A 22,066-nucleotide genomic window follows, 5' to 3' on the forward strand; every position below is an offset into this window, starting at 1 on the left:
ACAATTCTTATATTTTGTAGATTTCAATATACACTGTCGGTCAAAAGTTTGGGACCAATACATTTAAAACAAAAATTTCCATTTTTTGTAAACAACTTTTGTTGGAGAATTTTTGTGTATGATACAGTAACATGGACATATGTGTATTAGGCAGATATAAAGATATATAGTTTTTGTTATTTTATTTTATATACTTATAAGATATATAATTTTTTATTTGTGGCGTTAGATATCAAGTAGTTTCAAACTTTTTACCGGCAGTATACATATATATTGAAACTATTGTTTGAAACAACTATTTTTAACCAATTATTTACGTTTAGATATTGAAAATAGGATACAAACAGGAGACGAAAATTAGTTTTGAAGATATGAAGGAATATGTTTATCTTCAATTTTGAGGGCAACTATTTACAAATAATTGTAGTTTATTAGAAGGAATTTTTTAAGGAAATTCTTTTATGGATTCTTTTGTAAGGAAACTGTCCACCATTTGAGGATTTATACCGCAAAATTAAAGTTTATAGTGTTCGAACTATATTTTAGAAACCTAATTTCAATCTCCTTACGTTTATAATATAAATTGAAATAAGTTTCGATCACAGTGATCTCTAATTTGGAAAAGAAGTTCTAACATTAGAACACTGAGCAATCACATTCCTGATCTGTATCTTCTTATATGTATAAATTATAAAAGTGCATTTATTAAAATTTCTATTGACCTACATTTTAGTTTGCATTTTTTCAATAATTTTAAAAGAAAATATTTGGAATGTGTCATTTTAGTAATTCTAGCGTTAAACATTTTATAAGTCATATAGAAACACTAATTTACTGTAAAATTTCGTGGATAAACTGATCCATAAAATTATTAAACATCAATATGATAATAATGCAAATGTTGTTCTCCACAAATAGTAAATATTTCAAAATTTCCGCATGTTTGATGCTTGAGGTACATGTAAAAATATATATTCACTAAAATCGATAGACACACATTTGAGATGTGTATTTCTGATAACCAGTCAAATAACTGGCTACAAAATAAAGGTAAACAAATTCAATGACAAATCTTTCTCAGTGGAAACACCGACAAAGGGAATGACAAAACTTGAAAAACAGATTAATCAAGTTTTACAGGAATTGATACAAAGTGAAATGAACAAAAGAAAACGCAGAGTTTTAAATTAAATTTTGAAACCGGTCCCTTGACCGGTTTGCGGTACAGTTAGTGTTAAATATTTTTGTTGGCCAGTGTGTCTTAAGTAATTTTAGGTAAGTAAGTAAGTAAGTTCGTTTCTAGGGGCACGTGTTCGTTCGTGACGAACAATTGTTTGCAATACTGTTTAGAGAAGTAACGATCCTTGATAGCGTCTTTTACCTACTATCCGCGACGACGTGAACGTTCCTCGCCACGATTGGACCGTAACCACCTTTGTGTTTACGGTACGATTACGGGATTGATGTTCGTTGCGGGCCTTCCATTTCGGAACGTCCAGACACTAAAAGTGTTGGATCTATGTATCTCGAAACCGCGAAGAACTACTAAGTCGCTTTCCTTGTTTCGAAACAGACGAAAGAATTCTCGTTTTTACGAATTTGATGATTTTATGGGTTTGTGTATCGGGTTATATCGGATTGTTTTAATTTGAGGTTTTATGGAGGAATTTTGGTTCGGAATTTGTGAGAGAACTTTTACGAATATAATACGTTTTTATAATAATAAATTAATACAATATGTCACGAATCACGTTATAGCATGTTCATACTAAATTCACATGAAGTACCGATGGAACAAAGAATATAATAAACATTTGATATGCAACATTTAACGTAGATAATATATTTTATAATTTTCAACCTCTCACATGTCATGATAAGAACAACCTTATAAAATTTAGTTAATTATAGTAATAACTGTAAAAGTAATGTTTAAAATATAATATTGTAATTATAGTTGGAAACTCTAGGTACCAGTCATGAATACATCCTGTACGAGAATAGTTTGATAAAATTTCATTTATTCCTTTCTCATGTATATTGAGTTGTTATATTTTTAGACCCGTAGCGAAGCAATTATAGTGCAAAGTAGCTAGAAAAAAACGTCACAGCACTTCCCGAAATATTAAACTAAAAAATATTCGAAAATTTTTAATATTCAAACTGTTCACTGTAACAGTAGTGTGCTAAATATATTGACAATAACGATTACGAATTTGAAATTTAAATAATGTATTTTTCGAAAATAATATGACACTTACTTAAGTACCAGTAAAATATGGCGCGCATTCGAACGATAAACGCGAATTCATGAAACAAGTTAAAGCCAGGACAAATGCGTCTACTCCCTCTGTCCCATAATAATACTGGCAGTTGATGAATTTAATTTTTCCCATAATAATAGTAGCAAAAGAAAATAAATGGGGAAGGCAACATTTATTATCCAAAAAAACTAGATTAAATTAAACAATAAATTAAAAATATTACTCCTAATTTTCATTTTGAGTGTTCAGATAGTTTCTGGATTTTTTAATAATTTCGTTACTACAGTTTAAACTTGTAGGAAAAATCTCTTGTTTGCGAAGCTTTGCTTTTCGTTTTTCTTTCGATGCATCAAGAATTGGACAATCGCAACTCGATCTTCGCTTGAAAACTCTGCTTTTTTCATCTTACTTTTACAATCGGTTGATATTCAACTGAAATAAAACAATTGATCTCGATCAGCGGATGAAATTAGAAAAATAGTTATAATTTGTAATAATTAGGTTAACCTAAAAATTGAAAGATGTGTCAAAACAAATGACAGATCTCATGAAACATTAATTTTAATTGAAGGCTTCGCAACTATGCGATACAACATAACTTACAGTTGCATTCGCCAATAATTCCCGTATAAATATTCCCTTGCTATTATTATTATGGTCCAGTGAGAGTATAATATATTCTAACAAAATACTACAGTGAAACAAAAAATTACACTATTTATGTGAAAAAATAAATGACTCATCGTTGAAGAAGTTAGTACCATTTTGCATTTTAAGACAGTGTATATATTCATCGAACGTAGTTAATCGATTAAACTGTCTTCTGAATATACATACTTTTTTAAATGTAATCGTGCAATTAATTTTAAATTGTTACTTCAATGTGTATACACTCCTACTGTACCTTATTAAACAAGTTAATAAACCTTGGACAAGCGAGCGAAATTGGTGTGCACGTCACGGATCACGAGACCGTTCCACATCCACGTGATGTTATCGTATGCTAATACTAATTCCGAATAATTACGTTATCGCTCTTCGGGATATTACGAGTACGAAATTTATTTGCTCTTTGCTTTGTGTGAATAGCGAGCATGTGACGCTTGCGTAGAAGGTATGCATTTCGCGGTGCATAATGATGCATTCTGTAGTCGCAGCGCGAAAACCGAGAGTCACCTAAAAGATCTCGAGAAAATGACGTAAAATTTCTTCTGACAAATCGAGGGGATCGAGTATCGTTGAAACGTGTCTCAATGAAATGAAAGTCATTTAATGGACAGGTATTTTGAATAAATTATTGATGAATGAAATGTGAAAATTATAGAGTGTCCGTTTAGTTTCTGAGAAACGTGATTTCACAACGTCTGCTCTGGTAAAAGTTAATTGAGTCGCTAATCACCAATAGCGCGTAACATAATGTAATTATGAATAAATTATAAAGAATTAAATATTGATTTTTAATACCATTTTTGTTTATATTTTATTATTTCAAGGCTGTATTCTCTGTACTATAATCGAGTTACAGATCATTTTTTCTTAATTGAGTGTTAATTTTGCTGCAATTTAGCTTATAAAATATTCTTACAATAATGACAATAATAGTATCTTAGTGCACGGATGAAAAAAACCTTTTTTGCAATTAGATATCGGAAACAATTTTTTTTATTTTTAATCAAGAAAGATGTCAATTTGATTAATGTAATATTTAAAAAATAATTGGGAGCTGTAATAATCGATTGAAGATATTGCTATAAATTTTTATAAAAATAAAGTTGAAAGTGTCTCAGGATAAAGTATGGTAAAATGGGGGTTTTTAATGTAATTAGCTTTTGATACATGGATAATAAGCTTCTAAAATTATAGGTCGAACGTGATCTAGCCCTCCGCTTTTTATCTAGCTATCGATTAGCCCTCATAGAATAGTTTTAATCATTCGACAATCTTGCCTGAAAGTACGCACATGCAATTCACATGTATACTTCCGTCGTTCCTTTTTTCCTATGTATGGTTTTACAATTTTTAAAATTGTTCTGTAATATGTTTGGAATATTTAGATAGATATGACTGTACATGTTATTAAAAACTCTTCAAAGGCTTATCTATTCAGAAAGGAGAAAATTTAAAACCAAAATGCAAATTGAAATGCAACAATTATTATTTGTCGTCCAAGAAAATATGTAAAACACATTCTATATGAAACATTATTATATTATGGAGGTAAAGAAAGTAAACGCTCCATATTTACATTTTTCTTTATTCACTCATGTTTCTTTAAAATAGTTGCAAAATTCTTACCATTGGTACGGTTTCATGTTCCGGAAAATTTGTAGAAATCAAATTTCACTATTTTAGATTAACAAGAATTAACCTTTGCGCTCCAATAATCGCTCCTAATTACCACTTGATTTCATACACTATAAAATTTAATATTTTATGTATAGAATTTATTGTTAAGTTCCTTTTGACATATCACTTTAAAGGGGTGGAACCCGTGGATTATCTTCAAAACGGTAAGAGATGGCGACAAAAAGTTTAACCGAAAAATGCATTGTTCTTTTACGTTTATACAATTGCAAAGTAACATTTTTTAAAATTTTGATTTTGAAAATGATTAATTTTAATGATGTGCTATACTTCAATAGGGTTACACGTAACCAATCAAAACGAACAAATTAATAAGCATAATAATACTGACGAGCAGAATAGAACTAATAAATAGAACAATTAACTAAAAGCTCATCCAACCCCTAACGTACAGTATCTTGTCTCAGATGCATAGTACTACTCGCGTTACGGAAAATCCTACAACACTTTTGTGTATCCATCAGTTTTATAGAAAAAAAGAACAATCGAATCGGTCGATACAGTGACAGACACGTGCGTGCAAAAAGAAACGCGCGGTGGAACAAATTTTACGTAATTCCCGTGTGCCATGAATTATTATATTATCTCGCGGATAAGCCGGACTCTATACGCAAACTTAAATGCGCTCCGATGGCCGATCGTCACGATTCGCCGATTTCGCAACGAGACGTGTGATTTTTGCATGACGTACAAACCTTCCGTGTCGAATTATTGAAAATATAATGCGGGACCTACGTCAACGGCGTTGAACGTGTAAAAACATTCTCGGCTCGTGTGAGCTCAGGTCTTCGATCCAAGGAACTGTGTTTGTTTAACACAAACAACCAGACAGATCAAAATTACTCATTCCTGATGTCTTCTTTTTGTAATTATACAAAAAATAAAATACGTTTCTCTGAGAAACGATTAAAGAAATTGATTTAGCAATGCGTAAACTGAATTGTAAATCAATTGAAGTCTCGATAGATGCACTCTTAGAGTCTCTATAGACGAATTTCAACAAGTCAATTTAACTGCTCGGTAGTTTTAGTGTTAATATTAAACGCCCCGCCACTTCGTATATACCCATTCCTACCGTAACCAGTCGATGAACTAATTGCAAAATAAAGCTGAAGAAGTTAGACGATCAATTTTTCTTAGTGGAAACAGAGACAAAAGGAAAGATAAAAATTGAGAAACTGATTGATCGGGCGATCGAGGCATTGATGCAAAGTTAACCAGTTTATCCTTTGCCCTAAAATTTTTTTCTTCACTGAGATCAATTTGACTACTTTGTTATTAATAATTTATTGACAATAAGAGAAAATTCCAGTGTTATTCCATGTCCACGCGTGCTTTAACACGTTCCGTACCGGACTGTTTTTTTTAAACTTTTCGTTCAGACCGTATGGGGCGTATATGACCCATACTTTTACAATTAAATAAAATTAAATAAACGCAGTATACATGATATTACGATGCTTATATTTCACTCTACAATAAATTTTTAAGTAGTTCTTCGTTTTTCAATAAAAATTCATTTTCGGTCTGAACGACAAATTCAGCGTGGGTCGTATACGCCCTACGCGGCACGGAATGTGTATCGTTTGTGTCCCAGGGGTCATTAAAAAGACACTGTCGAAAAGTGTCGAACAGCGTAATAGCGCTTGTTCGAATTAATTGCGAAAAAAGCCAAGCGGCGCGATAGCGGTTTTCTTAGATAGCACTTGTCCGAATTTATGTTTGCTGGTTGCAAGTAACGGATTTACGCTTGTTTTCACATCGTCAAATTTATATTATTTTTATAGTTTTTTTCAGTAAAAATTATTGAATGGGTAACAACAAAATACAAAATATATTACTTGTATTATTTACATAAAAAAACCAGCGATGCGATGTACATGCGTCAGGAAAGTTGAATGCGCTATTTCGACAGACTGCGAGCTCACCGTCAGTTGTCCGTTACGTATAAATGTATTGGGTTTTTTCGACATAAAATCTAAACAGCGCGGTCGCGCTGCTTGGGACTCGAACGGTTAAGGTAAAATCATTGATAACACAGGAATAATATGTGATTTGCACTAAAAAAAATTTGATAATATTTATGTTCGTTAAATTCTATTAGAAATCTTCACGACAAGTCTGACATGATATTCTAGGGCAAGGGGTTAATTGCATTTGACAAGTATACATGTCATGTTAAAACTCTAAATGCTACTATCTTTTTCAGCCTATGGATTATTTTGACAAACATGTAATTATCTTCGTTTCACTTTAATCTTTCATTAGAATATATTACAAGTACATTTGACCTGCATTCGACGAGTATACATTTCATTATTCAATTTCATTGCAAGCATTATGGACAATTTTTTTATTTAAATTTCACAGTTAACAGGTTAGTCGACTTCGCGCGAACAGTTCGTTTTTCTGGATGGATAAAGAAAAAACTCACCGACGATCGAGATTATTTTTGGCGAATCGTGGCCTTAACTGTTTCTTGTTGAACGAACAACAGACGGCATTATCGACGAGTCGTGAAAAAGACGCCCGATGGAAAATATTGGGGCAAAGATATTCGAGGATGGAACGAAAATAGATTTGTTAGAGCCTTTTAGCACCGTGCAATCTAATCTTGTGGTTAAACTTTGTCTTGTCCGGTATTATCTCTTTATAAGCACGCTTTTCGTGACTAGCGACGCGTTTACAAACATTCGTTGCGAACATACGATTGTTTCTTCAATGATCCACTTCGACTTTTGATGAAAATGTTGTGCATATCTATCTCTGAAAAATATTTAAGTTAGTAGTAGATTTTATCAAATTTTTATTTCGTTTTTTGTTAAGTGAAACCTTTTATAGACGTGTATACTGTTTAAATAGTTCTCACGTTAATAATTGGTTGATGTAATTAAATAATAAGGAGTGAAGAGAAATAAGAAAAAGCAATTCGATAGAGATATTATTTTATTTTAGATGATAGGTGTATACATTTAGCCCTCGGTTTACACGACATTTCATCGATCACATTTGTATTTTATTTTAACATAGTCAGGTCAGACAAATGCAAAAATTACATTAATCTTCTCTTTGTTTTGTAAATTACATACGCAATCTTACAAATACAGTCTATCGTGTAAATCGAGGATTAGGAGTATTCTTTGATTTTTTCTTAATAACTACTATATTGTCGTTAACAATTCAAACATGCTTCTTCAAATATTTTGAACAATATAGAATCAATATTTCTCGTCGACATTAATTCATATGTTTCTACAATCAAAAATATAGATATTCACATATTATATGTTTGCTCTAAAGTATAATTATTGATAACAGTAGAATAATACTGAATGTTGAATTCAAAAGAATTGTGTAACATTTATCCTTGTTAAATCCTCTTTGAAGTCATCGTCACGAGTCCGACACGTTGTTATAAGGCAACGGGTTAAAATATCAAGCGTTAAGTTTCCATTGAATACCTCCTTACAAGAATTAGATCACCAAACTGTGAATAGCTGTAAAAATAAGTTACCTAAGATTCTAAACGATATTCTGTTTCCACAGTACGTTTGAAGAGAGTTGTTATATTCAGGTTATATTTATCATTCTAGAAGTAGAAGCGGTTAAAACGAGATGAAATAAGTAATTCCAAATGATCATTGGTAAATAGAGTATCCGAGGAATTCTCGTAACAGAGATTCGTGCAATAGAAGCCTACTGTGCGTCGAGTTCAACCAATAAAACTTGATGAGACATTTCCAGTGGAATGGTTTCTGCGATGAATAATCTATTAATACGCATTGAAAAATCTGCGTTAATCATCCGACGACCTAATAATCATCCACTTTCAATAAGTTTTACGAGGCGCCATTGAAATCGTAACTCGTGACCAGATAAGTAATGCCACGTATACACTCGGCGCTTGTTCGCCGCGACATTTGTTCTGGAATAGAGTCAATATATGTTGTGTGTACATCGAGTCACGCGATAAAAATTGCCAATCGTCTTATGTATCGTATATTTCCACGCGTGCGAGGGAAACGTTACGTGAAACCTCGCAAACCAATAGCATATTTCTAATTGAGGTCGTTTTTGTGCACGACAGTTTGCGAATGCATATTTACCCGAATCACGAGTGAAGTTTTGTCTGTTCGGAAAACACTTAACCGTTTGAGGGCCGAACGGCGCATTTCTCCGTTACACCGTCTAAAGTGCCATGTCAGTTCGTAGAATCGAAGTAAGTTTATTTATTCGCTTTCCTTCTAATAATTTATTTTTATTTTTATTTTTGCCCGCTTAGAAGTGAAACGATCGCACTACTTAGAATCTTTTTATGGAAAAGTAGATACGCTTAATTCAATTTCTGAGTTGGAACGAAAGAAAAAGAAAAACGAAAGACGGGATTCTTGCAAGATGCGTGACAGTCAATCGATTTATAGATATTTATTGCAGAGTTTATTCTATTGTTCTTAAATGTTTGTTCATTTAGATCTCGGAAATTAGGGGTTCCAAAATAGACGATCAAGATACGTATTCGTGCAATTGTGTCAATAAAAGTGGACGTAAACGTGTAATAAATAATTAATTCCATAAATTTTACGTTAAAGCGAGCTGAAAGTTGAATAGAATTTTTCTTCTTCCATTAACGATCTAATTCGATTTATAAATCATAATAGAAAATTGCGTTTAAAAGCTATTAAATGATTCGTTTTATTATACTTCGGATTCTCGTACAAGCTCTTGAAAACATGCAAATGAACGGATTAGCATATCGCAATAAACGTCACGTGAAATATTAAAAAAATGTACAGTTGATATTTTTTTGAGAAAATTACGAACCGGTTGTCTCGCGTAGCTTCAGCTACTCGATAGTTTTAATGTTAACGTAATAGTATTTTTGTTCCATTCAATAGCTTCTTTAACACGCTCGCCGTGCGTGATGTCGTTTACCGTTTTCAATAGCTGCAAGCTGCGGGGACATCATAAATTAGCATTGTGACTTGTTTCATGGTTCGTTTATTAGCTATATCCAATCACTGCGTTTCATTAATGATTATATTAATAGTTTTCAATATTATGCGCTCGACTTTAATTAAGGATTATATTAATTTTTAAGGTAATGCACTAAAATTTCCTTAATGATTATATTGACTGTTAATATGGTGCACTAAAATTTGATTAATGGTTACATTGATTTTTAATATAATGCTTTTTAATATAATGCTAATTCTAGATATAATGCATTACAATCTGTATATAAGATAAAAAAAGCTCTATACAACAGACTGAGTATTGGAATTTCGTAAAAGAAAGAAATAAAAATTTATTGCTACAAAGACTGGTTCTACTGGTAACTTGTTAAAAAATTCAGTTTCTTCGGTTCAAACGCTTTCATCATTGTTATTGATACGGATTATATAATTAAGAAATTATTGAATAATTTTGCAGTATCTGTAACGAAAGTTATTGCCAGCTCAGCTCAAAAAATAATGAATGCTTTTATCTTTATTGTGTTTGTTTTGGGTTACACGAAACATTCTGTCGTTCTCCCTTTCAATGCGTTATTACGATGTTCTCAAAAAATATTGTAAACAACTACCCTGAAAAGTAGTAAAGGGTTATCAAATCTGTAGCTCAATATGTACGTTAATTATCACATCACTCGAATTCGAATGACACAACCTCGATATTTCAGAGTCTTTTTCACCAAGCAAATTGTTTTAACTTCATATGATATTAATAAATGCTGGTGAGCCGGCCAATGTGTTAATAAAATCGAATTTTATTAAGCAACGTTTTTAATCCTTCGAGACAAATGTACAAATGTCATCATAATAGACTCATCAAACTTAGATGTTCAAAATCGAAAATTACAAGCAGGTACATAACTCAATGTATAGTTTTCTTCTCTTATAGTACACTTAAAAGTTTGCTGTATAATTTAACTTACCATAATACTTCAACAAATCTTCGTCCATTCTTCGTTTAACCGGACAATTAATCTTACTCTAAAAAATTTCTCTTTACACACTAACCAAACGAAGATTCATAAAAACCCCCACACACTCGAAACAGTTTGCTTAATGAAGCAGAAACTAAAAAGTCAAGATTCCTCATAAAGGTTGCTCTACTGTCTTTACATAAATCCAAGAAAATTCAGTTTGTCTGACACGCCACCTAGAAAACAAATTTTCAAGTTTATGCAAAAATTGGTGTCGGCCGAATTCAGGTGACGTGACAGTCGATGCGTCAAAAGAGGACTTTGCCCAACCTAACGCTGTCCACGCGTAACGCGAAAATACATGCGAAGACAACGTAACGTCAATATCGACGTTAAACATTTTGTTCAGTCGGTTGAATAAAAAGAACATTATCGCGCAGTACATTATCCGGACACGTGTGCACGGAGTGCACATGTAACTCGAACGTTCGGTAATTAATCAGCTAAAGAACCATAAACGAGAGACGTGAACGCGGAGTTCGTTTTCGTCGGCGGTTTCACAGAACAATCACGTTAAATCACGCGGCCATGTGTGGGATCATTTATTTACAAGACTCCTAGTGGCCGTTGTTTCGTGTTCGGGGAAGGGAATCTAATTGTATCATCTTCTCTGTCCGCTGACAAGCGGAAATACACTTCGTTAGACGTTTCTTTTTTGCGTTTCACGGATAATGTTTGCGTTATCCCCGGTATTTGCATATGTGTCAGTAACCTGGCAATAGAGTGACGCAACGGCGCCGCTGAGACAATTATCAATTAATTGCTCGGCGGTTTCAGTCGGTCGAGGCGAGACGAATTCGGATTATGACAGCGACGAGCCACGACTTATCTCTCCCGCTGCTAGTCTCGCGTAACAGTGTCGGACAATTCCGGAATTGTGTAAACTTCGACTACATAGATTGCTAATTGCTCCATTACGGAACTATGAATCACGCCGATTTGTAAAGGGCGGGATGAAACATAAATTGATTCATCTTATTAGAATAGAATTCTCGCTGTCCGAAGAGCGCAAGAATTAACGGGTTGCCCTATGATTCCTTTCGCAACTGCGATAAACTACTATATGCCCCTCACGTTAGATTTATCGGACTTGGGTTTAACACTTGAACTGCCATGCATTTGATACGATTAACACGTTGACGCTTACTTTGAAATCGGCGTTGGATGAGAAAAGCAATTTGTTTTTGTTAATTAGTTGATTCTTGGGAAATTTGATTAAGATTTCATACTTTCAGAATAAAATTACTATATTTTTTATACACAGTACTAAGAATATAGGACGACCATTACCGTCATTTGCACCTACATTCACAAGCATTGGACGACTATAGACCGAATTTACGTCAACGTGTAATATGTAATCCCTACAAAAAATGTAGCAATAGATTATTTTCAGTTTCTTCGAACGTTCATTATAGTATTCAAGTGAACTTATTTATTTTTAAGATCATTTCGAATATTCGAGCTTTTAAGATATCAATAACTGCGAAACGAAAAGATCGAAACCAGTCGTTTTGACTGTTACGGTAGTGTCAGTGTTAAAAGTGCACAGTGGCAAGGGGAGTCTTCCACTCACGACACTCGAGGCACCTCGGCTTTCGAAGCATAGTCATTATTAGCCAGACGGTAATAACAAGGGACGGAAACGAGCCAGAATGTGATAGGTGAGACGTAACGATATGAAACAAAATTTTCTATAGCTTCGTCTTACTCCGTCACATGACACCATTTAAATAGAAAAATAATATTTAATTTGAATTCACAAGAATCCGGTAATCTTTATGTTTATTAAATTTTGTTTCAAATCTTCACCACGAGTCTAACGCGTTATTGTAAAGCAAGGGTTTAAAACGAAAAACATAGAAACGAATCGATTATCCGGTTATACCCTTAACTGCAAATCAAATCCCGAATAAACATCGCGTAAGCGGCACGCCACGGTATCGGGAAACCGTAGTTGCACCGGTACAATTAAGCTCGATTGGACGCGTGGGCGTGACACGATTATCGCCGCGACGTAGCGAAGCATCATCATATTGGCGTATCAGTCGCGTGAAAGCTATTCCTCCGCTCTTCTTTTTACGCTTTATTAATCCCAATCACGTTGTGTTCGCGCGTGTACAAAGCTCCACGTGTTAAGTCGTTCACAGAATCGCTCGATCCCACGTGTACGCGATTTTCTCGGCGACCTTCCCAACCTTACAGTCCCCGAATTATGTGTGCACGCTATAAATTACTTTTTGCACGTGCGCACGCCTCTTACTCGATTTAACCACCCACATGTGACCGATCCAGGATGAGCGCGCGCACGCAGGATATACAGCCTAGTTCGAGACTGCCGTTGAAACCCGACGTTAGGAAGTTACCGCGAGTTACAGGGTGAGCTATGGGAAAGTAGAATGTTAAGATGATAGGATGATAAGATGAACGAGCAAATAAGAAATGAACACCACCTAGTTTTGTAAAATGCTCGAAACCTCGTGCCTTTATTTTTGAAGCAGCCGCAGACTCGTGCTGTCTGTTGCTATATTAACACAGTATTGGAGATTTCAAACTTAAAGTTCAATCTTCGAGGCATTTCAAATTTCCTGGGTTTTAGCTATGCAGTCTTAGTGCAGCAACAGACAACTCAAATTTTCGACTTTAAAGACTCGAGCCTTGAACGCTCAAGCTCTAAAGGCTTGAGGCTCAGAACTCATTTTTACAACACTAACATCATCTTTCCGGCACGATGTGCATAAAAGGACTAAATAGGAAAACAAAATGAAGCTGGAACACTGCACATGAGGCGACAGACTATTAATCTTTCTGACAATTCCTACAAAGAGCGTGGTACTGATATTGGAGATGGACTACTTTTCAATAGCCCACCCTGTAGAAGGAAAAATTATAGGAACACCCGAAGCGATTCTATGCGGCCGCGCTGTCGGAGATTATACTTCCAGACGAGACGCGTCATCAGGCGTGATATAATAACGGTGTGCACGAGCCTTGACAACGGTTTCTTTTGATTGATCAAAGTATTAATACACGTGGAGGTTCGCTTTGAGTTAAGGGCGGATTACGGTCTAGGATTTTCATAAAATCAATTCTTCTTTCATTTTTCAATTTATTGATTCGAAGTGTTTAACAATAGCTCTGCGGACGTTTATTGCACAGTTTATTCTATTGTTTCTAGAAGAACTGACGCTCGTTACGGCGTCCTTACCTGCGTTCAGGTTAAGACCCTCGTAAGCTGGCTTACCGACAGCCTTCATGACCGTACAGATGATGGAAACAGCAAATTTTGGATTATTTTCGGATTATTCCCCTTGAAATATTTTATTAAAAGATTTCAAAAAACGTATATTTGAACTTTTTCAGTATTATAAGCACATTTTTAGAATTCTTAGTCATTTATTATAGTTGTGAATAATAATCATGGTATTCCCAACTTCTAAAAATGAATTCGAAACTCGTTCCAATTTCTAGGTCTATTTAATTTTTTATTGGTTAACGAATAACAAATCAAACTGACAAAATGATTAAATTAACAAAGTTAAAATTGCAACTAAAATTATCTTTTTACGATGGAAAGTATAGGAGATAGAAATTAAATATCGAATATAGGAGACAGATAAATACGCATATTAGTTTAATCGAGAAACTGGAATGTGTAGGGTTGGAGAACTTAGCAAAGTAAAGTGGAAGATTGAATAGAGTAGAATGTGAGAAGTTAATAAAATAGCGTGAGAAAATTGAAAGGAGTAAAGAAAGAAAATTTCGTAAGTTCTGATGAGTGCACTGCCCTGGCACTAATGTAAATGAAGTGATTGATGAGAGACTGAAACCCTGCTCCCTGCACGTGAAGAGAACTTTTGACCTTTTCTATGATTGATCAGCCTTCGTCATTTCAGCACGTGGAATCTGTGTCGTTCGAGGCTTGCGTAGGTGCAAAAAGAAGTAGGAATTCCGACAACATAAATGGGAATGCCCTCTTCATCTTCTGCCTATTTTCGGAATTGTCTCGTGCAACAGGCGAATACATTCTATATTGTTAGAAACTGGACCGTGACACAACATTAAACTCAAACGCGAATTTACAATTCAAGATTGTTACATTTAACAATTTTTAGAATTATTGGCGATAGTTTCATCGAATTCTTCTTGAAAAATTAAAAAAAATCCGTGTTTATTAGTTTAATGAAAATTATGATATTTTCAATCAAGTAATCTCATTGATTATTAATTTACTTTTATAGTCAATATAAAAATATGTTTCACGTTATTCGCAATAAAATTACGCATTCGTAAATTGAGTTTGTAAACTGAACGTAAACCTATTAATTCAACGTGCACGTGTATAGATATAGAGCTGGCTAAATGTGTAACTTCAAGATATTTTGAAAACATTGAGTCATTTCTTGGATTTCAGTTTGTAACTAACTCGAGATACTATTACAGAATTCAGTAGACGAAGTTGTATGGCCATAGATGGTTACTAACAAATAAGCAATCACTGACAGTAATTGATTTGAAAAAAATGTATTCATACAGCAATAGATAAAAGATACAATTTTTAAATATATTTAATCATACCTACATAATTCTGAATAATCAAAGAAATCCATTCACCGCTTTGTCCACTAACAATTATATAACAATACAATTATTGTTAATACAATTCAGAAACTTACTTCGAATCATTTTATGTATTAGAAAATTCATAAACATTAAGTTTCTTGCAGACAACAAATACATAAACAGTACACATTGCTTAAATAATTATTACAAACAATTAATACGCGAGGCTCGTATAATTACCTATCATAAATAACCGATTTCTTCGATAGGAATCTCCCCTGTACAAAGAAAAACAAAAGTCACGAATGTCCAATGAAAAATTGCCATTTTATTCGAAAGCACTTTAAATCACGCGAGGGAATTCTTTTAACAAAAAAAGTCTAATACTGATAAACGAGTAGAAAGTAAAATATCCAACGAATTCTTCTAAGTGAAAGGGAAACGTATCTAGAAATTCAATATCGGATAAATAAATTGATTTTATGTCGAAGAATTCAATGACAGAGCGTTTGGAGCAATCAGAAATGCTATTCAGCTGTGGCGAAGCTGATTTTGTCGTTTATCGTGCAGTATTTATTGCGCAATGGTGTCATAATATGCGTATTTTCGTGTATTCAATCCGGACAATATGTTTCCATTTGTATTCCGTTCGTTCGGTGCATAATCGATTGAGGACACCCACGATTCCGCAGGGTTTGTCCGTTGTTTGGTTCAATACCTATCACGGACGTGTTGCCGATTGTGAATCAAGCCCGAACCAATTGACGTTTGTTTGGCTTGCACACATCCCGGCTTCTGCATTTTTATATCTATGATCAAGAACGTATAAGGTTTCCGTTAAATTCTAGCTGTACAATGATAAACGTCATTGAACACACCCTGCAATGGAAATCATCTGTGGACTGGCGGAAATGAAGTGTCTACTCGTTCTGTTCATCGTTGCTCGAATGACGGAGTAACCAAAATGATCCGCATGAATAAGAAATCTATAAATATTCTATTTATTTTCTTTCTCTTATTTCGATCTTTGTATATTTAGAAGTATTTAAACTGGTACTATTTGTTTTTTATATTTTTTTTATTATTACTGATATTAAAATAGAGTAAAATGTCTGTTAAATTAATATTAACAATTATTAAGAATATTTACAGTTTTTATTAGGTTAATATTAAGCCACATTCATTGCTTCTAAAATTTGTATTCATTTATATTTGAAATATCTAAATTTGTATACAATTTGGAGGAAATAGATATTAAACATTCCTTGTGTACTTATTTTACTGGATTTTATACATTTAGTGTTATAAATTACAAGCAAAAGAATGATTTAACTGGTAATAATTTATGTAAGAAACTATATAATTGAAAATACATCGGTAGTAGATAATGTATGTCACTCCAAGGTTACAAATGGTAAATTAGAATTTTGTTTAGTGCAAATGAAGACTATTTGCGACGAGACGATCTCTCTATTGAAGCTTATAAATAGATTGTGAACTTTATGCATTTATAGCAGCTGCAACCGTTGATAGACGACAAAGTTTAATCCGATTTTATTAGACGTATCAAGATGACTGTGTTTCTTCATTACTAACGTAGTAGTAAAGTGTCCATCTTTGAAAAAAGAAAGTTAATACTAATTTATTAATTTATTAATGTAAAGAAGATGAAACCGTTAAGTACAAGAAGACATATTAATAGTACCTTAACATTAAATAATATTTTTCCTTAGTATAGTGTTTACAAATTTTGTAATGGGAGCAGTGAGTTCCTATTCCCGTTTTTAAGAGTTCACTGTACAAAAGCGTGGTTTTCTAGTAACATCTGCAATCTATACATAAATACTATCGTCATCTAAATTTAACAACTTGTTTCACCCAGTATTCAGTCACGGGTATTAAAATTATCTTCCAAATTGTATATAGGTACGAGGGAGAATACACAGTACAAAGTTTCCTTCTTTATCGTTCAAGTATCGTTCAAGTATCGATAAGCGTAATCCTTTAAAACGCCTGTAATTGATTCCGTGCCTATCATCGTTTATTTACTAAAATTTATAGCCTCGATTTTAGTTTATCTGGCATGCAGTTATTCAGACCGCATAGTTTACTTTCACTGGTTCGTCGTTTTTGGCTTATCTCGCCCACGCTTTTTCACCAGCTGGGTCACAGGATGATTTTTTCGCGGAACATCGATTTACTCTAAAATTTCTTTCGAAGAACAATTTCCGTGGAAACACATGATTGAACCACCAATATAGAAGTTGAATTATTTTCCATAGAAATCGAGTAACATTGTAAAATATTTTTACTCCTTATTAACAGTGAATTGATTTTTAACACGTGATAACTTTCCGGAATTTTCGAAGAATTAATATTGAATGACGAATTTGATCGAATTATACACATTTTTGTTGTATACATTGAACTACTACAAACATACTACAGAAATATACGATACTCATAAAAACAAAAATTATCCGCGTAAAAAAATCTATGTGAACAAAGTTCTTATTCATAGAGCATTTCTTCTCAAAAACAAAAGCAGTATCACATTTTTAATCGAACACATTCCAAGTGGACTAAAAATACTTGTTTCCCAAATGATGACGATTTATTTACAAATACTTCTGCATTTTGTAAACACAGAACGACAATGTGCGCATCCGGAATTCTTCAGATAAAATTGAAGCCATCAAGTTCAAAAGATATTGTTAAAATTTTTTAAACAAAACGATAAGATTGTTTTCGAGACGCAAAAGAAAAGTATGGTTCACGAAAAAAAAATGAAAATACACATGTACATATAGTATGCATATGTAAACGTTAGTTTCTCGCGCGGTGCATTATAATTTGCACGAAGAATGCATCGAAAGATTGCAGTTGCAGTTGCCTCCGTTCATCGTGTAGCCTCAGGAACGTTGTAAGAGACAGGAAATCGATAGAGAGCCGATATAGTAGCACGTTGAACTGAGAATCTCTGCCCCTTCTCTAATCTGCGCAAAGGTGGCCTGACGTATGTCTGCTTATGAATGTAACACGGAGGACGGTGACATTTCAGCGGTAAAGATAAGCCTACGCTTTTCTTTTTTTCCGCATAATTCGGTGGGGTGTGAATAGGGTACACGCGGCACACAGCCGACAGTGTCCGCCTTTCATTTCCTGGGGGTTTTTACATCCTTGCGCGTGGGAGATGCCGCGGTGTTCAGTTACACGGTACCGTCACACGTGGCACCGTTCGCAGTGTGACATTTTCTACACGGCACTCCAAAACTGATTTAGGCACAATATTGAATTTCCCTTTCGCACGGAAATATTTCTGGCAGGTTCGTCACACATTCAGGAATTTTTTGAAACGCCTACGATCGTTAGTCCTCTTTCAAAAGCTCCTCTCAGATCGAGAATTTTTTTAAACAGAAGTAACGAATGCATCAATTTGAAACTTAGTAGATTTGTTTGTCATCGTTTGAAGAGTCTGCAACCACTTTTTCATGCGAATATTATGATTCTGTCCAGAGTTGGAGAGGTTTGCCAGGACGCCTCGGAAACATGGAGATCATAAATCAGCTGTTGCTAGTTCTCTCGGATAAGTTAGTTTTTCAAGATATCACGATCGGAGCATTAAAGAAATATTATTTCGAAAAGAACCTTATGCGTTGAAGAACTCAGAAAATGAAGAATTACAATATATTAATCCACGGTGAGGTCACTGTATTTCCCGAACTTTTTCCTAATATCAACAGGACGATCCACAGGTGAATCACACTGTCCACGCTTCTTCTTAATTACGATAAAACCACCGCTAATCTGATCTATTGGACGTGCCGTTAACAATAAACGTTCACCAGTAATATTTACAAACCTTCTCGATTAATGACAGCAAGATTATTCGCTAAAGGCTTATCCTCAGCGTGCAACAGCATCGCCCAGCGCTACACTGGTGGATCACAGCGACCTCAATGCGTTAATCAACGAGAGGAGCGTAGATCCTGACCTTTCGTCGGTCGTTGTATAATCTCACCCTGCGAAACGAAAAAAAGAAGGAACAAGGAAAAGAAGAAAACAGTAAAATTTGCGCGGTACACGCACCGGTATCAGAAACTCCGGAATCCATCCGTGATAAAAGCCGTTATCACTCCAACAATTCGTTATTTATTTATCAACATGTGCTGGTAACGTGTCGACACCACGCGCGGAGAATCCCTGCCCCCGTGTATATCGCACACACGACACGCACACTGGCGCACGGCCACGTACACCGAGCCGCTCAACCAGCGCACACGGTTGCGCAGATGGGTTTTTCTCCGATGGCTTTCGTCTGGCCCCACTCCTCTGGTCCGTTGTCGCCGCGATGCCCAACCCACACCGTGGTTATAAAAGGCACCCGCGCGACGGCGGTTACCTTCAGTCAGACTAGAAACCTCGTATCGGTTTGTTCGGTGTTTTTAAAGACTCGATCAGTCTAACAAGCGACCCAAAGTAAACCGTCGTTCTTTCGTAAAGTCCCCGACGTTTCGTTTCTAACGAAATAAAGAAAACCAGTGAAAGTCAGTGCACTTCTGTCGTGCTTCACACTGTCGTCTGGTTCTCGAGGATTACTGCGAAACGTAAGTTACTGATACATATCCGTAACCCATACATCTTCCATGTGCGTGTGATATAGCGTCCCCCCGAGTTAGAAGAGTTTTTACGAGACAAAGGAATAATAGGGAAAACGATCGGTGCTCGATCGTGGATTTTAATCGAATCCGTGGATCTCTGGCAGTGGCCTTTCGCGGTCTTTGTATTGAACGTTGCTCGCCCATGCTTTCACCATGCCTCTCGATCGAGAAAGCATTCGCTAGCTCTGTTTCCCTTTACGTCAAACGTATTCGGAATACGTTCCTCCTGCCTAGAGAGGATAGAAAGTCTTTCGGTCCCAGTGGTGTAACGAGAGGCTCCCTGGGTTTCGTAGAAATGACGATGATACACGGTGCATATATACACTGCGAGCGAAGAAACAAACGCAGCGTGAGAATCAATACTCCTGACTCTAGTCGCGTAACTAACTTCAGATCGGTAACTTCGTCCCGACGCCCAACGGTCGAGCATCGACCGAGGTTTTGACCGTTGAGCGTCGACGATCGAGTCGCATTGGCGCCGAAAATTTGTCTCGTCACCGTCGGTGGTTCGAACGAAGTTATTGATCAATGAATTCCACTGTCAAGATATGGTTTCAGATTATCGAAGAAAATTGATGATCGTTCGTGGAATTTAAAATACATTGGGATCGAGAATGCTTTTCGAATGAACGACAGGTTTCGAAAGTTTGAAATGTTCGTGTATTAACCATAGAAAAAGTAAGGTTAGGTTGTCAAAAGAATATATTTCTCGTATGGGAGAATCGTTTCAATTCTAATGAAAGGTTCGCAATGTTGGATACAAGTGGTTATGTATATGGATGAGTTCGTTTAACCCTGAAAATTGTTTTTAGGGTTAATTTGGGGTGAACGTTTGCTACGACAAACGAGCACACACGGTGAATGGTTCAGTTTTGCGAGGACGTTGCCGATATGCAACGAACGAGGTCATATCTTAACGATGATTATGTTTGTTTGTGTTGAGTCTCGTTGGAAACCCGTTACGCCAGTCGTACGACGGCGAATTCCAGAGGCGGAATTTTAATTTCTCAATCCTATTAACGCTTCGCTGCATTCCTGCCCGTTTCGCTCGTACATGACGCTTGCGAACATTTCATGTCGAACGCATCGAACACCGCGGCACACCGGATTGACCTCGCATGTAGCGGTATTTTTTTTCAGCGTTCGGTAAATATTTCCCGACAACAAAATCACACAGTTGCGCGACAGTGCAGCCAACTGTTGAAAATATCGAGATTTACCCGCCGAGAGTTGGTCTTCAAATTTTCATTGCGTTTGGTCACTGTCATTGTTTACCAGGTTCCAACAGTTCAGTAGGAAATGTGTGAAAATTAAACAGGAAATACAAACATGAATACGTAATATAAAAAATGGAACATTTTTTTTTCGTTAACCATTTATTTCTTGATTTGTCCCATTCTTATTTCTACTGCCATCTTCAACTAATTATTTCGAGACTGTATAAATATTTTCACAATTATTAATGCTTGCAGTAAATTAAATTGTTAATCGAATTAAATTAATTAAAATTTTTTGTAATGTTTTCGAAAAATTAATGAAAACAAACTGAGTTTACATAATTATTAGTTTACTGTGTAGTAAGCAAAATGTTGCAGTATGATTTTTTAATTGCTTCATATATTCAGAAGCCGGTAATTATCATCGTACCGTTTTCATGAAAGAGTCGGGTCCACTGACAGTTACTGCTTTCATGCCATTTACCGTATTTAGTGTTATCAACTTAAAAAGGAAACTCCGATCTGCCTCCATACCCTGCGTTGCTTGGACATTATGCAACCGAAGGTCCTTGCAATGTCGTTGCTTCAGGGCAATTCAAACATTGCAATTACATAAAGTCATCTGAACATACCGTGCATTTTCTCGTCACGTGAGTAACATTTAAGTTGAACGGTCACATGTAACGATTGTTTATTTACATTCTTTTTACTGTTATTGTTCGTCTCAATCAACGCTTGAAGACTTTCGAAACGTCTATAAATAATACGTACTTTGTTATTTTTAAAGCATTATAAATAATTTTTAAGTTCCAATTTAAGAAACATACCTAATAAATTATATATTCTTTGACAAAAATTATTTATCATTAAATCGTGTGAAATTCTCATCCTTAAATATTTTCCTCTTTTCTTTTATACATAAACGTTTAAAATACCCAAAACAATAATGTTTACTTCTTCTTTTATTTTCTTTTTATTAGTTAATAATTTCAAACTCACTATAACAAATTACCC

At 34.9% G+C, this 22,066-nt stretch overlaps 1 protein-coding gene and 1 long non-coding RNA gene across 8 annotated transcripts in view; one reads left to right on the plus strand and one right to left on the minus strand.

Annotated features, from left to right (window-relative positions):
- Positions 1-22,066, plus strand: part of Pino (protein pinocchio) — a 122,713-nt gene that overhangs the window by 72,467 nt on the left and 28,180 nt on the right. The window lies entirely within an intron of this gene.
- Positions 7,944-19,432, minus strand: LOC143175100 (uncharacterized). Of its 2 annotated transcripts, none has more exons than XR_012999729.1 (3): positions 19,264-19,432; positions 19,037-19,168; positions 7,944-8,125 (listed from the first exon to the last, which is right to left on the minus strand). It is a non-coding gene; the product is annotated as an uncharacterized LOC143175100 (long non-coding RNA). The 2 variants fall into 2 exon arrangements; XR_012999730.1 differs by lacking the exon at positions 7,944-8,125 and adding an exon at positions 16,462-16,789.

The sequence above is a fragment of the Nomia melanderi genome, chromosome 11 (assembly GCF_051020985.1).
Source record: "Nomia melanderi isolate GNS246 chromosome 11, iyNomMela1, whole genome shotgun sequence".
Lineage (NCBI taxonomy): Eukaryota > Metazoa > Arthropoda > Insecta > Hymenoptera > Halictidae > Nomia > Nomia melanderi.